The following is a 19,094-nucleotide window of genomic DNA, read 5'->3' as shown; positions in this document are numbered from 1 at the left end:
TTTCCATATATTAAACCATCCCTGCATCGCTGGAATAAAACCTACTTGGTCAGGATGGATGATTGCTTTAATGTGTTCTTGGATTCGGTTAGCGAAAATTTTATTGAGTATTTTTGCATCGATATTCATAAGGGAAATTGGTCTGAAGTTCTCTATCTTTGTTGGATTCTTCTGTGGTTTAGGTATCAGAGTAATTGTGGCTTCATAGAATGAGATGGGTAGAGTACCTTCTACTTCTATTTTGTGGAATAGTTTGTGAAGTACTGGAATTAGATCTTCTTTGAAGGTCTGATAGAACTCTGCACTAAACCCATCTTGTCCTGGGCTTTTTTTGTTTGGGAGACTATTAATGACTGCTTCTATTTCTTTAGGAGATATGGGACTGTTTAAATCGTTAACTTGATCCTGATTTAACTTTGGTACCTGGTATCTGTCTAGAAATTTGTCCATTTTGTCCAGGCTTTCCAGTTTTGTTGAGTATAGCCTTTTGTAGAAGGATCTGATGGTGTTTTGGATTTCTTCAGGATCTGCTGTTATGTCTCCCTTTCCATTTCTGATTTTGTTAATTAGGATGCTGTCCCTGTGCCCTCTAGTGAGTCAGGCTAAGGGCTTATCTATCTTGTTGATTTTCTCAAAGAACCAAATCCTCGTTTGGTTAATTCTTTGAATAGTTCTTCTTGTTTCCACTTGGTTGATTTCACCCCTGAGTTTGATTATTTCCTGCCGTATACTTCTCTTGGGTGAATTTTCTTCCTTTTTTCCTAGAGCTTTTAGATGTGTTGTCAAGCTGCTAGTGTGTGCTCTCTCTAGTTTCTTTTTGGAGGCACTCAGAGCTATGAGTTTCCCTCTTAGAAATGCTTTCATTGTGTCCCATAAGTTTGGGTATGTTGTGGCTTCATTTTCATTAAACTCTAAAAAGTCTTTAATTTCTTTCTTTATTCCTTCCTTGACCAAGGTTTCATTGAGAAGTGTTGTTCAGTTTCCACGTGAATGTTGGCTTTCCGTTATTTATGTTGTTATTGAAGATCAGCATTAGTCCATGGTGGTCTGATAGGATTGGCATGCTGTTCTTGTGACTGTCTTCTTTTTGGTTTGATGAGGGGTTACTTTCTTGCTTTTTCTAGGGCATGATTTCCGTCCTTGTATTGGTTTTTTTTTTTTTTCTGTTATTTTCCTTTGAAGGGCTGGATTTGTAGAAAGATAATGTGTGAATTTGGTTTTGTGGTGGAATACTTTGGTTTCTCCATCTATGGTAATTGAGAGTTTGGCCTGGGCTGGCATTTGTGTTCTTTTAGTGTCTGTATAACATCTCTCGAGGCTCTTCTGGCTTTAATATTCTCTTGTGAAAAGTCTGGTGTAATTCTTATAGGCTTGCCTTCATGTGTTACTTGACCTTTCTCCCTTACTGCTTTTAATAGTCTCTCTTTATTTAATGCATTTGTTGTTTTGATCATTATGTGTCGGGAGGATTTTCTTTTCTGGTCCCGTCTATTTGAAGTTCTGTAGGTTTCTTGTATATTCTTTAGGTTTGGGAAGTTTTCTTCTAAAATCTTGTTGAAAATATTTGCTGGCCCTTTAAGTTGAAAATCTTCATTCTCATCTACTTCTATTATCCATAGGTTTGGTCCTCTCGTTGTGTCCTGTATTTCCTGGATGTTTTGAGTTAGGATCTTTTTGCTTTTTGTATTTTCTTTGATTGTTGTACCGATGTTCTCTATGGGATCTTCTGCACCTGAGATTCTCTCTTCCATCTCTTGTGTTCTGTTGCTGATGCTCGCATCTATGGTTCCAGATTTCTTTCCTAGGGTTTCTATCTCCAGTGTTGCCTCACTTTGGGTTTTCTTTATTGTGTCTACTTTCCTTTTTAGGTCTTGGATGGATTTATTCAATTCCATCACCTGTTTGATCGTGTTTTCTTGCAATTCTTTACGGGATTTTTGTGTTTCTTCTTTAAGGTCTTCTATCTGTTTGGCTGTGTTCTCCTGTATTTCTTTAAGTGAGTTATTAAAGTCCTTCTTGATGTCCTCTATCATCATCATGAGATATGTTTTTATGTCCGGGTCTAGCTTTTCGGGTGTGTTGGGGTGCCCAGGACTAGGTGGGGTGGGAGTGCTGAGTTCTGATGATGGTGAGTGGTCTTGATTTCTGTTAGTAGGATTCTTATGTTTGCTTTTCGACATCAGATAATCTCTGGAGCTAGTTGTTATAGTTGTCTCTGTTTAGAGCTTGTTCCTCAGGTGATTCTCTTAGCCTCTATCAGCAGACCTACCTGGGAGACTAGCTCTCTCCTTAGTTCAGTGGTCAGAGTACTCTCTGCATGCAAGCTCTCCTCTTGCAGGGAAGGTGCCCAGATATCTGGTGTTCGAACCTGCCTCCTGGCAGAAGTTGTGTTCCACTCACCAGAGGTCTTAAGATCCTGTGGGGGATCCTGTGGGGGTCCTTGCGAGTGTCCGGAGACTACGCAAGCAAGGAACCCTGGTGCTGGAGTGGACCGGAAGGGACTTGTCCCTATTTCTTAACATGTGCAAATCATCTCTATATAAATCAGAATGGAGCTCAGCTCTTTCCTCTTGTCAGTCCTTACTGACTCAAGTCTGTTCTCATGGCTTTAGTTGCTGGTCCACAACATTCATTTTCAATGTCAGAAGAAACTCAAGAGACAAGAAAAAATGAAGGAGAACTCTTCCCTAAGGCTCCTTCCAACCTCTACAGCATGTGAGTCCAAGTAATGCTGTAGGTTATGAACGTACCTGTTTAGGGTAGGGTAGCCACTTGCAACTACACACACTTAAAAGATGTGCCCAAGACCTGTGCCTGGAGTAGAAAAGAGAAGCTGCCATTAAGGTCTCAGGGAAATGTCTTTAAGAGGGAATGCTTAGTTACAAGAGAAAAGGTACTATTTAAACAGATTACAAAGATAAGGGGTTGCCCTTGCTGGAGAAGTGTGTCACTAGGGGTGGTATTTGAAGTTTAATAAACCTACAGCAGGCCAAGAGTCAGTGTCTGTCTCTGCCACTTCCTCTGTCTCTCTCTCTCTTTCACTCTTTCCGGATCAAGATGTAGTTCTTAGCTACTGTTTTAGAATCATGAGTGCTGCCATGGCCCTTCCATGCCCCCCCCCATGATAGACTAAACTTCCAACACTGTAAGCAATCCCAGAATTAAATTATTTTATAAAGGTTGCCTCGGTCATGGTATCTTCACAGCATTCTAACAGTGACTAAGACAGAATTTAGTACCAGGAGTAAGGTATTTCTGTGACAGACCTAACCTTAGTGTTTGTTGGTGGAATGTGGCCTTTGTATTAGGAAAGCAGTTGGATGCTGTAAGCAGGTCTGATGGGCCATGATAGGAGGAGCATGGGAGACAGTGGTGCTGAGAGCAATGCAGATTATGACATCCTAGCTCAAGAGGCTTCAGAGGAGAAGATGATAAGTGGCCTAGAGATAATTTTTGTGGTATTTTTGGTAAAGAATTTGGCTGCTTTTTGTCTTGTCCCCCAAAAATCTGCCTGAGGCTAAATTGATGAATTTTCGATTAATGGCATGTATTGACTATGTCATGTGTCTATAATAGAGCGACTGTGTCACTCTTATGCATATTTATAATGAAAATGAGCAAGCTGAAAAAAGAAAAATATAAAACTTAGTGGCTTCAGCCACATGGTTCTGGCTTCAGATTCCAGGATACAAGAAAGGGGTTGTGTAATCTTTGTCCTTAGATAAGAAAAGCTACTGAGGCCAGGCTTGTGTCAGGGGTGTCCCAGTGTGGAGGCACAGAGAAACTGTAATGTTTGTAAAACATGGAATATGTTGGAGACCCCAGGATGTTGGAGATGACAAAGATGCAGGGTGTCTCCCTAGGAAAGCTGCTAACAGGCAGTGGAAACAGGTCAAAAGAAAGAAGTGTGTTACTGTCAACAAAGCTGGGAGGAGTTGGAGCTCTAAAGACCTCTTTAACATCAGACATGGAGATGCAGAATTTGGAGTGAGTCCTGATGTGTTCTGGATTTATTTTGGTCCAGTATTTCCTTACTATGTCCTCTTTCCTCCCTTTTAGAATGGAAATATATGTTCTATGCCATCTTATGTTGGAAATATGCGATCTTTTTAAATTTGGCTTTCATGAAGTGGGGTGGTTGCAACTAAGAGTCTGCCTTGAGTCTCAGAAAAAATTGATACATTAAGCAGTCTTGAAACTGTGAAAGACTATGGAGATTTTAGGAAAAATGCATTTTGCATTTTGGTGTGCGTATAAGTTAATAGAGGCAGGGAATTGAATGTGATAGCATGAATAATAATGCCCACCAACCCATCCACCATAGGCCTTCAAGACACCAGGCTCACAGTCTCTCTCTCTCTCTCTCTCTCTCTCTCTCTCTCTCTCTCTCTCTGTCTCTCTCTCTGTCTCTCTTCATGGATCAGCATGTAGATCTCAGTACTGCTCCAGAACCACAAATGACACCATCTTCCCACCATGCCCCTATCATCTACCCCCACTTATAATGATAATGGACTAACACTCTGAATCTAATTCTGTCTTTTATAAAAATTGCCTTGTTTGCAGTGTCTCTTCACAGCAATAGGACAGTGACTAAGACAGCCATTTTTTTGTCAGCATCAAAGTGAAGAGAACCCAAGGTTCAGAAGTGAATTCTTCAGTAGTATCTGGAAGCTCTAGGCAAGAAGTTTCTCCCTCTCGTAGAATATTCTTTTCTATCAATGTAGCTTTCATTCTTGGAATTGACACCACTAAGGATTCTAGGTAGTAGAATCTTGACTTCAATTTGACTTTCATTCTTACCATGAACCAATATCACTGTCCAGAATATTCATTCTTCCTACGCTGTGTCAGTGTACATTCAGCACAGGACTACAAGTCCGTCAAGTAACTCACCATTTCCCCAGCTCAAAGCTGTTTGATCACAGAGGCTGAAACTAGCATACAAATAGTTACATGTTCCAGGAAATAAACCTAGACCCTGGGAGCATCCTGACTGGGGGCTTTCTGTAGCTACTGAGACTGGTTAGTTCTACCTTAAACCCCAACTGTACACACACACACACACACACACACACACACACACACACACACACACACACAAGATTCATTCAGTACCCATCTGAAACTTAGGAAATTCCCATTACCCAAGCAAAGCTGTTCTCTTGTTGGGAACAAGAAATTCTACCAAATACACCTACCAAGACACATGTACATATGCACTCACAAACTCATCTAACATTAGGCTATTCTCAGAGAGTTAATGCTTGCAACTAAACTAGGTCTCTATAGTCGCTGGCACATTTATGTCTCTTTAGAGAAGTCTTTCATTGCCTACAATAGAGATGGCAAATTCAAAGCACCAATCACAACTACTGTCCCATTCAGCCTTTGCCTGCATTTGCTTGAGTCTTAAGAGTCACATCCAATGCCCTGGAAGAAGAAGACATTGTCAAGAAGCACTTGCTCAGGTTAATCTTTTAATTTTTAAGATGTATGTATTTATTAGATGTATATTACAACACTGTAGCTGTCCTCAGACACATCAGAAAAGGGCATCAGTCCTATTACAGATGGATGTGAGCCACCATATGGTTACTGGGAATTGAACTCAGGACCTCTAGAAGAACAGTCAGTGCTCTTAAATGCTGAACCATCTCACCAGATACCTCAGTTTTGATCTTTAATGTACATTTTAGATACAAATATTAAAATCTAGATTCCCTGTGAAGAGGAAAATAATATCAAGTTTTCTGTGCAGTACTCTGGACATTAATATGTTATCAAGAGAATGTCATTTACCTGCAATGTGGAAAAAGGGCTTAATTTACCAGTTATGAAGGCCTTCAGGAAAAGCAGGATCAGGCTGATCAATACTCTACTCAGAATCTCAGAACTGAGAGGGAGAAATATCAGAGTATCTGTGGCAGCTTTTCTTATACTTCAGTTCTCTAGCAACCAGGAAGCAAGACTGGATGGTGACTGGATCTGCATGGGTGATGTGACCTTCTGAATTTACCTCACCTTCTTTGTCCAGTAGGAATACCCAGGGCTCACTTGTGGGTCATGGTGCCAGAAGTGTTCACCAAGTATAACCATGGGCTAATCACTTCAGAGCAGCCAACAATAAAGGAATCTATGTGCAAGGCAGGACCCCAAGAGTATGATAAGCACCAAAAACCATTCACCTGTTGCACATGACACAAGCATACTTAAGGAAAGAAGTAGGAAGAGAGGATGAGAGAGCTGTAGCTATAAACAGCTTCACTGTAAACAGGTTCTACCCTGAACCAAAAACTCCCTTTAGTGGGAAAACAGAGGTCATAGATGAACAGTTAGAAAGTTTACATGTTATCTATCAAGAACAGACCAACAAACACACAGGGAAAGTAGCAATATGCTATCAGGGGTGTATGTAAGGCTTGTTGACAAGTTTTCAGGGTGTGTGAATTATTAGGTATCACACAAAACAATGTCCCCTACATCTCTGTTTCACAGTCCTTAGAAGCATTTGAGATCGTCTCCAATCACTTACATTTTCCAGACAGGCCAGCACACATGTCCCAGCCCAGTCTGGTAAGTCCACCTTCTTACCTATAAACCTCCTACCTTCAGACAGAGCTTGAGTCCTATGCCCAGTGATTTATCCCATTCTGAGGAGCCTTGCCCCTGCCTTTTCAACCTCTAGACTTGTGACCAGAAATGTATTCTGTGCACAGCCAAATCTGTTGTGTCCACAACAGACACACAACCAGTAAGTATAAGGTTGATCAATGGAATCAAACTGAACACTCTGAAGTAGATTTACACACTTACGGTCACTTGATTTTTGACAAAGAAGCCATAAATACACAATGGACAAAAGAAAACATCTCTAACAAATGGTGCTGGTCTAACTGGATGTTGGCATGTAGAAGAATGCAAAGAGATACATATCTATCATCCTTCACAAAACTCAAGTTCAAGTGGATCAAACACATGAACATAAAACTAGATACACTAAATCTAATAGAAAAGAAAGTGGGGGAATAGCCTTGAACTCATTGGCACAGCAGACAGCTTCTTGAGCAGAAAACGAATCACACAGGCACTAAGATCAACAATCAATAAATGGGACCTTATGAAAATAAAAAGATTCTGTAAAGCAAACTACACAATCAATATGACAAAACAGATTTCTTTCCTAGGGTTTCTATCTCCAGTGTTGCCTCATTTTGGGTTTTCTTTATTGTGTCTACTTCCCTTTTTAGGTCTAGTATGGTTTTGTTCATTTCCATCATCTGTTTGGATGTGTTTTCCTGTTTTTCTGTAAGATCAAAAATTCAGGTGACAGCAGATGCTGGCGAGGATGTGGAGAAAGAGGAACACTCCTCCATTGTTGGTGGGATTGCAAGCTTGTACAACCACTCTGGAAATCAGTCTGGTGGTTCCTCAGAAAATTGGACATAGTACTACCGGAGGATCCAGCAATACCTCTCCTGGGCATATATCCAGAAGATGTCCCAACAGGTAAAAAGGACACATGCTCCACTATGTTCATAGCAGCCCTATTTATAATAGCCAGAAGCTGGAAAGAACCCAGATGTCCCTCAACAGAGGAATGGATACAGAAATTATGGTACATTTACACAATGGAGTACTACTCAGCTATTAAAAAGAAAGAATTTATGAAATTCCTAGCCAAATGGATGGACCTGGAGGGCATCATCTTGAGTGAAGTAACACAATCACAAAAGAACTCACACAATATGTATTCATTGATAAGTGGATATTAGCCCAAAACTTAGGATACCCAAGATATAAGATACAATTTGATAAACGCATGAAACTCAAGAAGAATGAAGACCAAAGTGTGGACACTGTGCACCTTCTCAGAATTGGGAACAAAACACCCAGGGAAGGAGTTACAGAGACAAAGTTCGTAGCGGTGATGAAAGGATGGACCATTTAGAGACTGCCGTATCCAGGGATCCATCCCATAATCAACTTCTAAACGCTGACACCATTGCATACACTAGCAAGATTTTGCTGAAAGGACCCAAATATAGCTGTCTCTTGTGAGACGATGCCGGGGCCTAGCAAACACAGGAGTGGATGTTCACAGTCAGCTATTGGATGTATCACAGGGCTCCCAATGGAGAAGCTAGAGAAAGTACCCAAGGAGCTAAAGGGATCTGCAACCCTATTGTTGGAACAACATGATGTACTAACCAGAACCCCGGAGCTCTTGTCTCTAGCTGCATATGTATCGAAAGATGGCCTAGTCGGCCATCAATGGAAAGAGAGGCCCATTGGACTTGCAAACTTTATATGCCCCAATATAGGGGAATGCCAGGGCCAAAAGAATGGGAATGGGTGGGTAGGGAAGTGGGGGGCGCTATGGGGGAATCTTGGGATAGTATTGGAAATGTAATTGAGGAAAATATGTAATAAAAATATTAAAAAAAAATATGACAAAACAGCAGCCTACAGAATGAAAAAAAAAAGATTCTAGGTAACTCTACAACCAATAGAAAGCAAATATCTAAAATATACAAAGAACTCAAGAAACTAGACATCATCAAACCAAATAATTCAATTTTAAAATAGGATACAGATCTAAACAGAGAATTCTTAACATACGACTCCAAAATGGCCTAGCAGCACTTAAAGAAATGTTCAAGGGCTGGTGAGATGGCTCAGTGGGTAAGAGCACCCGACTGCTCTTCCGAAGGTCCAGAGTTCAAATCCCAGCAACCACATGGTGGCTCACAACCATCCGTAACAATATCTGGCACCCTCTTCTGGAGTGTCTGAAGACAGCTACAGTGTACTTACATATAATAAATAAATAAATCTTTTAAAAAAAAAAGAAAAGAAATGTTCAACATATTTAATCATGAGGGAAATGCAAACCAAAAGGACCCTGAGGTTCCACCTCACACCTTTCAGAATGGCTAAGATCAATAACACAGGCGATAGGTCATGCTGGCAAGGAAGTGCAGCTAGGAAACTACTGAGTCACTTCTCTAGCCACAAATGCAACTTTTTAAAATTTAGTTTGTAACAGCCTTTGGTGCTCCGTGGAGTAGTTTTAGTGAAATAATTGTTCAACTCTGCCTATTATGGCACAGCCAGATTGCTTTGCAAGAGATTCTTATGGTTGGAAAGGGACACTGGGTTCAACCACAAACAGCTTGCATAAAAGAGAATTCATAGGTGAGGAGCATGCTGAGGCATGCCAATAAATGGAAAATGATTAAGAAGAAAAACACAGGTGATCATGGCTAAACCTCTCTAACAGAATTCTGATCTTTAAAAAAAGGTTAGGATTCTCAGATATCACCTAAGTTATGGTAGAGGAAGAAGAACTAAACTGAAATGGAGGTTGGTTAGATACTGTAGAGTGGGAAGGAATTGATAAACTGAGTTAGCAAGGGTTCTTTTTTAACCCTGGATCTTTTTAAAAGAAGTGCATGAATGAACCTAAGATAGGTTCAAGAGCATAGAAAAAGTTTGGTTGAGCAGAGAATCTTTGTTTCTCCTCTTGTTCAAGAATTGAAGAGATTTCGGTGATGTAGGCCTGCAGTCTCAGCTATGTGGGAAGATGAAGGAGGAGGATCAGAAGTTCAAAGCTTGTCTTTGATATAAACTGAGTTTAAAGCCAGCCTGAGCAACTGAGTGAGACTCTGAACCGCACCCAAAGAATTGAAAGAAGACTGAACTAGTGGATTAGTAATGGAGTTGCTTATCTAGCACATGCATGGTCCTTGAGTTTGATAATTCCCCAATACTGAAAAAATTTAAATTAATGAAGAGATAGTCTCTTCTCCTTTGAAGAATATAACCCAGCATTCTCATGTAATCCCCTTTAGTTAGAAACTTGATGAATCATGTTTTAAGGCCTGGTAGTAGAAGACCTCTGCTGGGTGATGTCCATAATCAGACATTTTGTAGGAAGAAATTTTGATGAATATCGAGAAAACAAAGATTATGGTGTTACTGCAAACACAGTTTCTGAGTATAAGAAGGAAGTCAGATGACATTTCTCAGTATTAGCCATATGAATGGCAGTTACAACCTCACAGATTTCCTGGCTAGCAGTTTGAATATCTCTGATGATAGTATTGAGTGTTCTGATCATTGAATTCATACTCTGGCCATCAAAACCACCGCTCCATGGAGGACAGGGAGACATTGGTGAGAAGCACCTGACCCTGACTTTCCTATATGTCCCATGTTCCAAGTGAGGTGGAAACTTGTCTACTGGAAACCTTCCCCCTCTACACAGACAAAACTATGAACCCAGAGCCAGCCTCCTCATATGCAGTGTACACCCCAGTTTTCTCTTTTGCTGCATCCTAGAATACGCAGATTCACCATACTGGGAGTGGTTCACTGTCACTGTCCTCACCAGGAGCCTTCATGACGCATTGCATAAAGCCATATTCCTGGTCTTAAGTGTTCTGCAGTGTCTGAGTCATCCTCTTTCCCATCTGCCACACTGCCCAAAGACTGGACATGGTTGCCATGGTGATCTCTCCAGTACAGGGCTCTGAAGATAGGTCTCTGGCCCCAAAGGCTGCATTATCCTGCTAAGGCTTCATGAGCACACTTAAAGGGGCTTTTAGAGACTAGGCGTAATGGAAACATTGGCCGAACCTTAAAAATAAATCAGCTATTGCAAAGAGTTATTTGATTAAAAATAAAAAAGTATGACTCACTTTTCCATTGAAAAGAGAAGCTATTTGTTCAGAAGCAGTGGAGAGACACCAGCCCTTTCCCCGACTGTGAGATGAGCTCCAGAAGCCCAACATATATACTCTGGTCTGTGTTAGCAGAGGAAAGGGGCATAACATGAAGGGCTCAGGCCAGGTAAGTTACCTTAGTATATCTCACAGGAACATACAGAATGTACATACAGGTTGGGAGCCTTCTATAGTGCTCCAGGATCCTAGGGCAATTACACATGGTATTTATAAAGTGGAAGTTCATACTATACCATCACATGATAAGTGGGATCTGAGGCCACAGAAAAAACTAGGGAGAATCTGTAGAGTTGCAGGGGTGATCAGGTCTGGGAAGGAGTCTGGTTGCAGGCACAAATACTGAAGTATTTCACTGATCACAGGCTCCAAGGGTTGTTTTGCTATGTGTTGCTGCTAGCAGTGCTCTGGCTCACATCTGAACTAGGTGCCTATATCCTCCCGAGGTATATATTTAGGAGACAACTTGACAACTACAAGGTCCATATTTTCATGACATTATCTTTGGTGCCCATTTGGCAAACATAACACTTCCATGTCCTGATTCTTCTGATCCTAGTCCCATACACAATGGCAGGAGAAAAGGGAGGGCATGGTGAACCTTGATGTGGAACCATTCCTGTGAGGAATTGCCCTCAACCAGAGAGAAGAAACTCTGAAATGCTCTGCAAGCAAATCTTCCACTAAACAGAAATCCACCTAACCATCATATTGTGCAGGAGCATCGTCCATCTGATCTCTCAGGACTTTTCCTAATCTTACAAAATGAGGTGATAATCAAGGAGCTATGAGGGCAGCAACTGATAAGGCTTGCTAAACTGGAAACCTTACTCATCATCAGAGATCATTTAGCATCTATGGTCTTGCAACTCTCCCTTTGGTCCCAGTCCCTCTTGCTGTGCCTTGTAAGGGAGTAGGGTTCTCCCAAACCACACACAAAAACTATAACAATATGATAATGTTTCCTGTATTCCCTTCCCAATTCTCTAAGAACAGAATGAAAGTCATTGACTGAGCTTGGGGGTATGAATGCTCCATCATCAACAATGCACACTCAAAGCAGATAATTGTTCAATTGGGTGGGCACTGAATGCCAGATTTGCATCTACTTTCTTTCAGGATCATTTCCCACGTCTGGAAACTTATGAAGGTTCATGTTTTCTAGTTTTATGGCAATTTAAAATTAAGTAAAATACAGTGATGGGTATCAGAAACATGGCAGAGGAAGGAGATCCAAAGGCAGAGAAGGAACCATCAACCAAAATGCCACTAAACTGTTCTGGGGTTTCAGAAATTAATTAAAAGCTCAGAGAAAAGATATTGAATGGGTGGTGGCAGGCAGACAAAAGACCAAATACCCCAAACAGCTATAGAGTAAGAGGTGAGAGCCTTCTCTCTCTCTCTCTCTCTCTCTCTCTCTCTCTCTCTCTCTCTCTCTCTCTCTCTCTCTCTCTCACACACACACACACACACACACACACACAGTGAATCTGGTTTTGATGCCTGATGGCTTGTGGGGTCAATCTACCATTCAACTTAAGAAAAAGACATTGTTATTAATCACCAGTGCCTGGGACATGAATTGCAGCTGATGAGAAACCAAATGAAAAAGTTCTAAATGATAAAGAAATGGAATCTAGAAGAGTGAGGAGAGCTGGAAAAGACCCAAGCTTTCTCAGGAACTGACCCATCACCTCTGAGGACTGGGTAAGCCTGTGTTGAACATGATACTTTTTGCAAGCTCTGAGAAGTTTTCGTGTTCCCATGGGTATAAGGAAATCAGTATTTCAGGTCTGAAAGCATAACTCGGTGGTAGGATGCTGAGGTGGTTTAATTGAGAATTACCTCATGGGCTCACATACTTGAGTTCCCAGGTGATATAACCATTAAGAAAGTGTCATGGATCAGTTATTAACTTGGCTACATCAGGAAGTAACTAAAAGCCAATGTCTGGGCAAACTTGTGATGGATTTTTATTCCTTAACTAAATTATTTAAAGTGGGAAGACCCACACCTTTTGGGTTTTTTTTTTCAATATTTTCTTTATTTACATTTCAAATGTTATCGCCTTTCCCAGTTTCCAGACCTCCCAGAACAACCCTATCCCATCCCCCCTCTCCCTGCTTCTATTTGGGTGTGCCTCCACACACACACCCACTCCAGCCTCCCCCCTGGCATCAATTCCCCTACACTGGGGCACATATCAAGCCTGGAAGAACCTCTTCTAATCTAGATCTTTGAGGTAGAAAGATTGATCTTTAATCTGGATGTTTTGAGGTAGGAAGCTCACCCTTAATCTGGACCATACCTTCTGCTGGTAGCCTATATAAAGAACACAGAAGGAAACTTGATCTCTCTTTGCGTGCTTCTTTCTCCTGGTCTCAGTACCAAGTTTATTCCTTCACTGACATTAAACCCTCATTCTTTGGAATTCTGGCATATACTGAAGACCAACTAAAGCATTCAACCTTGTGGGACTGAACAACTACTGGGTTCTTGGACCTTTGATTAGTGGACAGCCTTATTTATACTAGCTGGACCACAACCTGTAAACCATTCTAACATTCTAATAATCTCATTCTCTCTCTCTCTCTCTCTCTCTCTCTCTCTCTCTCTCTCTCTCTCTCTCTCTCTCTCTCTCTCTCTCTCTCTCCATATATATATGGATTACAGAATATATATATTCATATATATGTATATATTCATTCATTCATTCATTCATTCATTCATTCATTCTATAAGCTCTGTTCCTCTAGAGAGACCCAACTAATACAGAAGGATTAGGAGGTATGTCTGTGTTGGTGAAGGTGTGTTTCTAGTGAAGTTTCAAAGGCCAATGCCAGTCCTAGTCTTCTCTCGTCTATGTATTTGTGAATCATATGAAAGCTCTTAGCTACTGCTCTATTACCACACCTGTCTGCCTCCTGCCATGCTGTCTGCCATGATGGTCATGAACTCACCCTCTGAAAGTGTAAGGAAGGTCCTAGTTAAATGCTTCATTTTATAAGTTATCTTGCTTATACTATCTCATCACATCAATTAATAGTAACCAAGACAAGGACTAATCTAGCATGGAGGCCTTGAGTTCAAATATCCCCAATGCACGCCCTTGCCCACTATACAATCTGAATGATCATTACCTAACTACAAAGGTGACAGAACACAACTTCACAATTAATACAGAATGCTCCCAGGGCTCCCTGTCTGATTTTGGTATTTATTTCATATGAAATGAATGAAATTCACTTCTATCTTCAGAATATCCAGTGTGGCCACTGTAGATATGTAAACTGAATCAGAGCCTGCTATTATGTGCCTCGATTGGAAAAGCCAAACCCATGGTTAGAAATTGTATTATTGCCTAAAATTAAAACTTGAGGTCATATACTAATGGCATTCCACATTGGGCCTAATTCCTTCACCTCTTCAGCACTTCCCTCCATTTGTCCTTTCTGTACGCCTCCCATTATGGCTACCTTTGGCAGCTAGCATTGTAAGATGCTAAGGGTCCTCTAAAAAGATGGCCAGTTTGTGTTATCTAATACCAGGACGTGTTTTAGGTTCCTGGCTGGCTCCCCAATTTGGAATCACGTACTCTACCAGACATGTCAGTGCTTGACACAAACGAACTGGCTCAGAGGCAAGGTGGTGATAAAGGAAAGACATCCTTAGAATGAGCTAGCTCTGCTTGAAAGAAAGCAACCGTATTCACTCCACTTTTTAGGCTGATTCAGGAGAGTTTACGACGCGAACGACGTGAATCCATCACACACAAGTGAGGGATTTTTAAAAAAATAACATGACCTCTTGAGCACAGGATGTTTTTGAGTTTGGGAAATTTCAAGAACAAATATCATTACTTCCTCGGTTTATTGTGGTAACTGACTAGTTTACTTGTGTCATATTACAAAAATGACAGGCTAAAGCAGTGGCTCTCAACCTTCCTAACACTTAAATACAGTTCTTTATGTTGTAGCAAACTCCAAGCATAAAAATATTTGCATTGCAACTTCATAGTGGTCATTATTGTTACTGTTTTGAATCAAAATGTAGATAGATGTGTTTTCCAATGCTCTTAAGCAACCCCACGTGAAAATCTTTCAACCCCAAAAGTTGAGACTCACGGGGCTAAGGAAATAGTTGCTCTGAACTCTGCTTGCTAATCATCAAATTTATTGGGGAAAAAAGCATATAAATTCACATGATTAATGTGCCTAACCAGGGTCAGGCAATGCTAAATGAAGGTTTGTATAGAAAATTATTTGTCAATGCTCACTGACCAAACCACCTGGGAAAAAAGCTTAGCATTCATTCTATAAGGGCTTGAGTACATAACCACCACACAATTCAATGATTAGGTGTGTAAAGGTCTCTCAAAGCCAAGTAAGAATACACATCCAGGAACCCTGTATGTAGATAGATGTGGGATGTTCGCCAATGCCAGATTTATAACAAACATAGCATGGAGGCATCCAAATGCCCATCAGAAGCTGAGCACACAAACAAGCCGCTGTGTAACTGTGCAGAAACACAGGGCCAGTAATGAATGCAGACAGAACCTTGACTGAGGAAACAAAATAAGAGAATCTCAAAATAATTACTATTAGGATTGAAAGAATTCAGAGCCTTCAAAAGGTCCATACTGTGTGTGTGTGTGTGTGTGTGTGTGTGTGTGTGTGTGTGTGTGTGTTTGACAATCTCCATTTGTGCACAATTCCAGGAAATACAAAGAAGCACTCATTTCCAGAAAGCATATCTGTGTTTGCCTAGAGACAGAGAGGAGAGTGTCAGAGTGAGGGAGAGGGAAGCGTTGCTAAGGGCTGGAGAACATGTTTTCAGCTGTGGTGAATATTCTGTGTGTCACTTGTTGAACCTGCCGATTGCATACTGGAAATATAAGCAATTTGCCATGCATCAGAAATATCTTAATGCAGCCCCAAAAAGTCAAAGGAAGGAAAGCCATGAAGAAACTCATTAAGCTATGGGAAAACGGAAAGTCACCAGATTTGTTTGTCATTATGTACACAGCAACAAAAAGACCGTCAGAAGAAACAATGTTAGAAATGTCCCAAACCTGTGGCAAAAAGAGAAAAGCACAGCTCTCAGAAGGAAATGAACTCCAAGCAAACCCAAGGAAAGGCTCACAAGGTGAACATAGCTTCCCAATGAGACATACAGGGACTACGAAAAGAGGAGGTCTCAATTACTTTTGTTATTTTTCTGTTTTCTTTTTCACTATCTTTTACTTCTTCTTCTTCTTCTTCTTCTTCTTCTTCTTCTTCTTCTTCTTCTTCTTCTTCTTCTTCTTCTTCTTCTTCTTCTTCTTCTTCTTCCTTCTCCTCCTCCTCCTCCTCCTTCTTCTTCTTCAGCAATGAGACTTTAATTTGAAAGGATTTTGCAAAAATCACAGTGAAGAGGCTGCAAGTAGGTGTCTAGTCTTTTCCCTCATCCCTGTCCTCATAGGAGTCTGTCTCAGTTGGGGTTTTACTGCTGTGGGCAGACACCATGGCCAAGGCAACACTTATAAGGACAACATTTAATTGGGGCTGGCTTACAAGTTTGGAGATGCAGTCCAGGATCATAAAGCCATGGCAGCATCCAGGTAGGCATGGTGCAGGAGGAGCCGAGAGCTCTACATGTTCATCTGAAAACTGCTAGGGAAAGACTGTCTTGCATGGAGCTAGGAGGAGGGTCTCAAATTCACCACTACAGTGACACACATCCTCCAACAAAGCCACACCTCCCAATAGTGCTACTCCCTGGGTCAAGCATATACAAACCACCATAGAGTCCATGCCTACTTCCTCATAATCCTCTCCAGCCCCAGAGAGATCCCTCTACTCCAAGCCCTCAACCACATACCAGTATACAAAAGTCCTCTTTGCTTACATTAAGTTAAGTTTGTGGTCTGGGCAAGAACAGGCTTCAGCAATCTTAATTGTGTTGCTCAGCATACTCACTGCAAGCTGCACCTTGTCCAGATCACCCACAGGCACCACAGTGGGTGCCTAGTAATTGACACCAATCTTGAAGCCTCTGGCACAATGCATTGTGGGTTTCATCTTGAGGGTAGTGATGGCAGCATTCACATCCTTGGGTACCACATCTCCATGGCACAGCAGGCAGTAGGCTTTGTACCTGCCATCTATGGATCACACATCACCATCAGGTTGGCAGGTTCAAACCAGGCATTGGTGAACTCTGCCATTGACAGCTGCTCATGGTAGGCTTTCTCTGCAGAGATGATGGAGCATAGGGGACCAAGGAGATGAGGGGGGTAGGGCACCAGGCTGCTCTGAAACTCAGTCACATCCACGTGGAATGGCCCACCAGAACACAAGGAAACAGTGATGCAGAAGTTGATCTGGCTGATGAGGTTAGTATAGGTTGAGTCCTCAATATCTTTGTTGTGGTGATAGATGTCACAGATGGACTCCTTGTCCACTATGAAGGCAGAGTCTGTCATACCAGAGTGGTATGTGTGGTCAGGATGGAGTTGTAGGGCTCCACTACAGCTGTGGACACTTGCGGGGCTGGGTAGATGGGGAACTCTTTTTTGGACTTCTGGTTATAGTCAGTAGAAAGCCACTCTCATCAGCTGAGACCTGGTGAAGCAGGAGCTGGTGCCCCCTCCAAAGCTGTGGAATACCAGGAAGCCCTGAAATCCTGTACACTGACAAGGCAGCTTACGGGTCTGATCCTGTCCTGGGTCGACGATATCATGGCCAGTGATGGAGTGGCCATGAGCATTGTTGAGGGCTGTATCTTCTTTCCAAGCGATAAACTGCTCTGGGAGAAGGAGCCAGATTTCATGTGATTTCAGAAGGCAGCAAATACACTAGCCTCCCGAGCTACAAAGACGACCCAAGGCACATGTTTCCAGATGTAGTTTCACAGAAGAAGGTGGTGAGGGAGTCTTTTCTCCACCACCACCAGTGGTCTTGTCACTGTGCATGTGCCCATAAGTCTGAATCCCAGGTTCTGGACAATAGAGCTCCCAGCAGGCATCGCCCATCTGCACACCAGCCTGCCCCACCCGGAATGGATTTCATTCATGCATGAGGAGTCTTTACTGGATTTTACTTTACTGTAGTCCCACCTAGAGTAGTGGCCACAGGTCTCAAGGAAGACCTCACAACTAATTTTCTATTGCTGTGTTAAAACACTTTGGCCAAGGAAAGTTAGGGCAGTGTTTACTAGAGCTTGCTTGCAGTTTCAGAGGATCAGTGCATGACTACCTTGGTGGGGAGCATGGCAGCAGTAGGTCAGGCAGGCCTGGTGCTGGGGCAATAGCTGAGAGCCTAGATCTTGATCCTTAGACTTAAGGCATAGAGAAGGCCAACTGGAAACGGTATGAGCTTGGAAAATCATACAAAACCACAGATTCCCATGTTCTCTAGTAACCTAGTGTATCTGTGTGGACTGCCAATCATTACCTAGCTGTGCAACTATGGCCTCTGTGGTGACAGCTTGTGTTTGATCTGAGCAGCAAAACATGGTAGTTTCCATGACCAACAGTAGAACAAGACTGCCTTGGGTTAAATCATATCCCAGATCCTGCACTCAGGCCAGTGGTTGAATCACAATGTTTGAAAGCCACCAAAATTAACAAAGTTCACCAAATGTACCATGGAGGTGTTCTTAACACCAATTCCATGTGCTGTTGCAAGCTAAATAGTTTGATGATCCTTTGTCTGCCTCCCCTTTGAGGGTCTGTATCTGTGGGAGACAGACACAGAGAGTGTATTTGTAGATTCAGAAATTGACTCCAAAGGGAATTCACATGTATCACACTTTCAGATGATCATGGGAGAAGAAAAAGGATGAGGTACAAAGTGCTCAGAGAACTCATCTCCTTTATGCCTTCTGGACAAACCAGGTATAGAGGGGGTGGAAAGGTTTTTCCTCTTGACTTCATGAGACCTTACCACACTGCGTGGAGAGTAAAGGTTCTGTCTGTGAGGCAGACTGGAACCAGAATTACACAAGAACTATTGTGTGCACACTTTAGTAAGCCAGGATTTGCCACTTTATAACATTAAACTTTGGTAAAATTGTCCCAGCGAGGACATGGCAGCGTCAGAAGGCACCCAGTACATTGGCACAGCAGCAAACCATCTCGGTTTGTGAAGTGTGTCCAGATGTGTTCCAGGAAGAGTCTGAAACTAGAGACAGAAAATGCTCCTGACTCAGGCACAATTTTGTTGAGCAAGCTTCACACCTCTTGAGAGGGTAGAAGTGCAAGGCTTTTATATGCTAATTTGCAAATACCTTGAACCCCCAGAAAAAAAATCAATGGATCCTAATGTTGCTCTGATTGGGAGAAGGCCTACACAGGGAGTAAGTAGG

General features: G+C 41.9%; 1 pseudogene; it reads right to left on the bottom strand.

The window, feature by feature from the left end:
• Window positions 1–16,582: 16,582 nt before the first annotated feature.
• On the bottom strand, window positions 16,583–17,760 carry LOC110288595 (tubulin alpha-4A chain pseudogene; annotated as a pseudogene).
• Between the last annotated feature and the right edge of the window lie 1,334 nt (window positions 17,761–19,094).

The sequence above is a fragment of the Mus caroli genome, unplaced genomic scaffold (genome assembly GCF_978045245.1).
Source record: "Mus caroli unplaced genomic scaffold, Mus_caroli_1 scaffold_5, whole genome shotgun sequence".
Classification (NCBI taxonomy): domain Eukaryota; kingdom Metazoa; phylum Chordata; class Mammalia; order Rodentia; family Muridae; genus Mus; species Mus caroli.
This window is presented reverse-complemented; position numbering and strand designations above follow the sequence as displayed.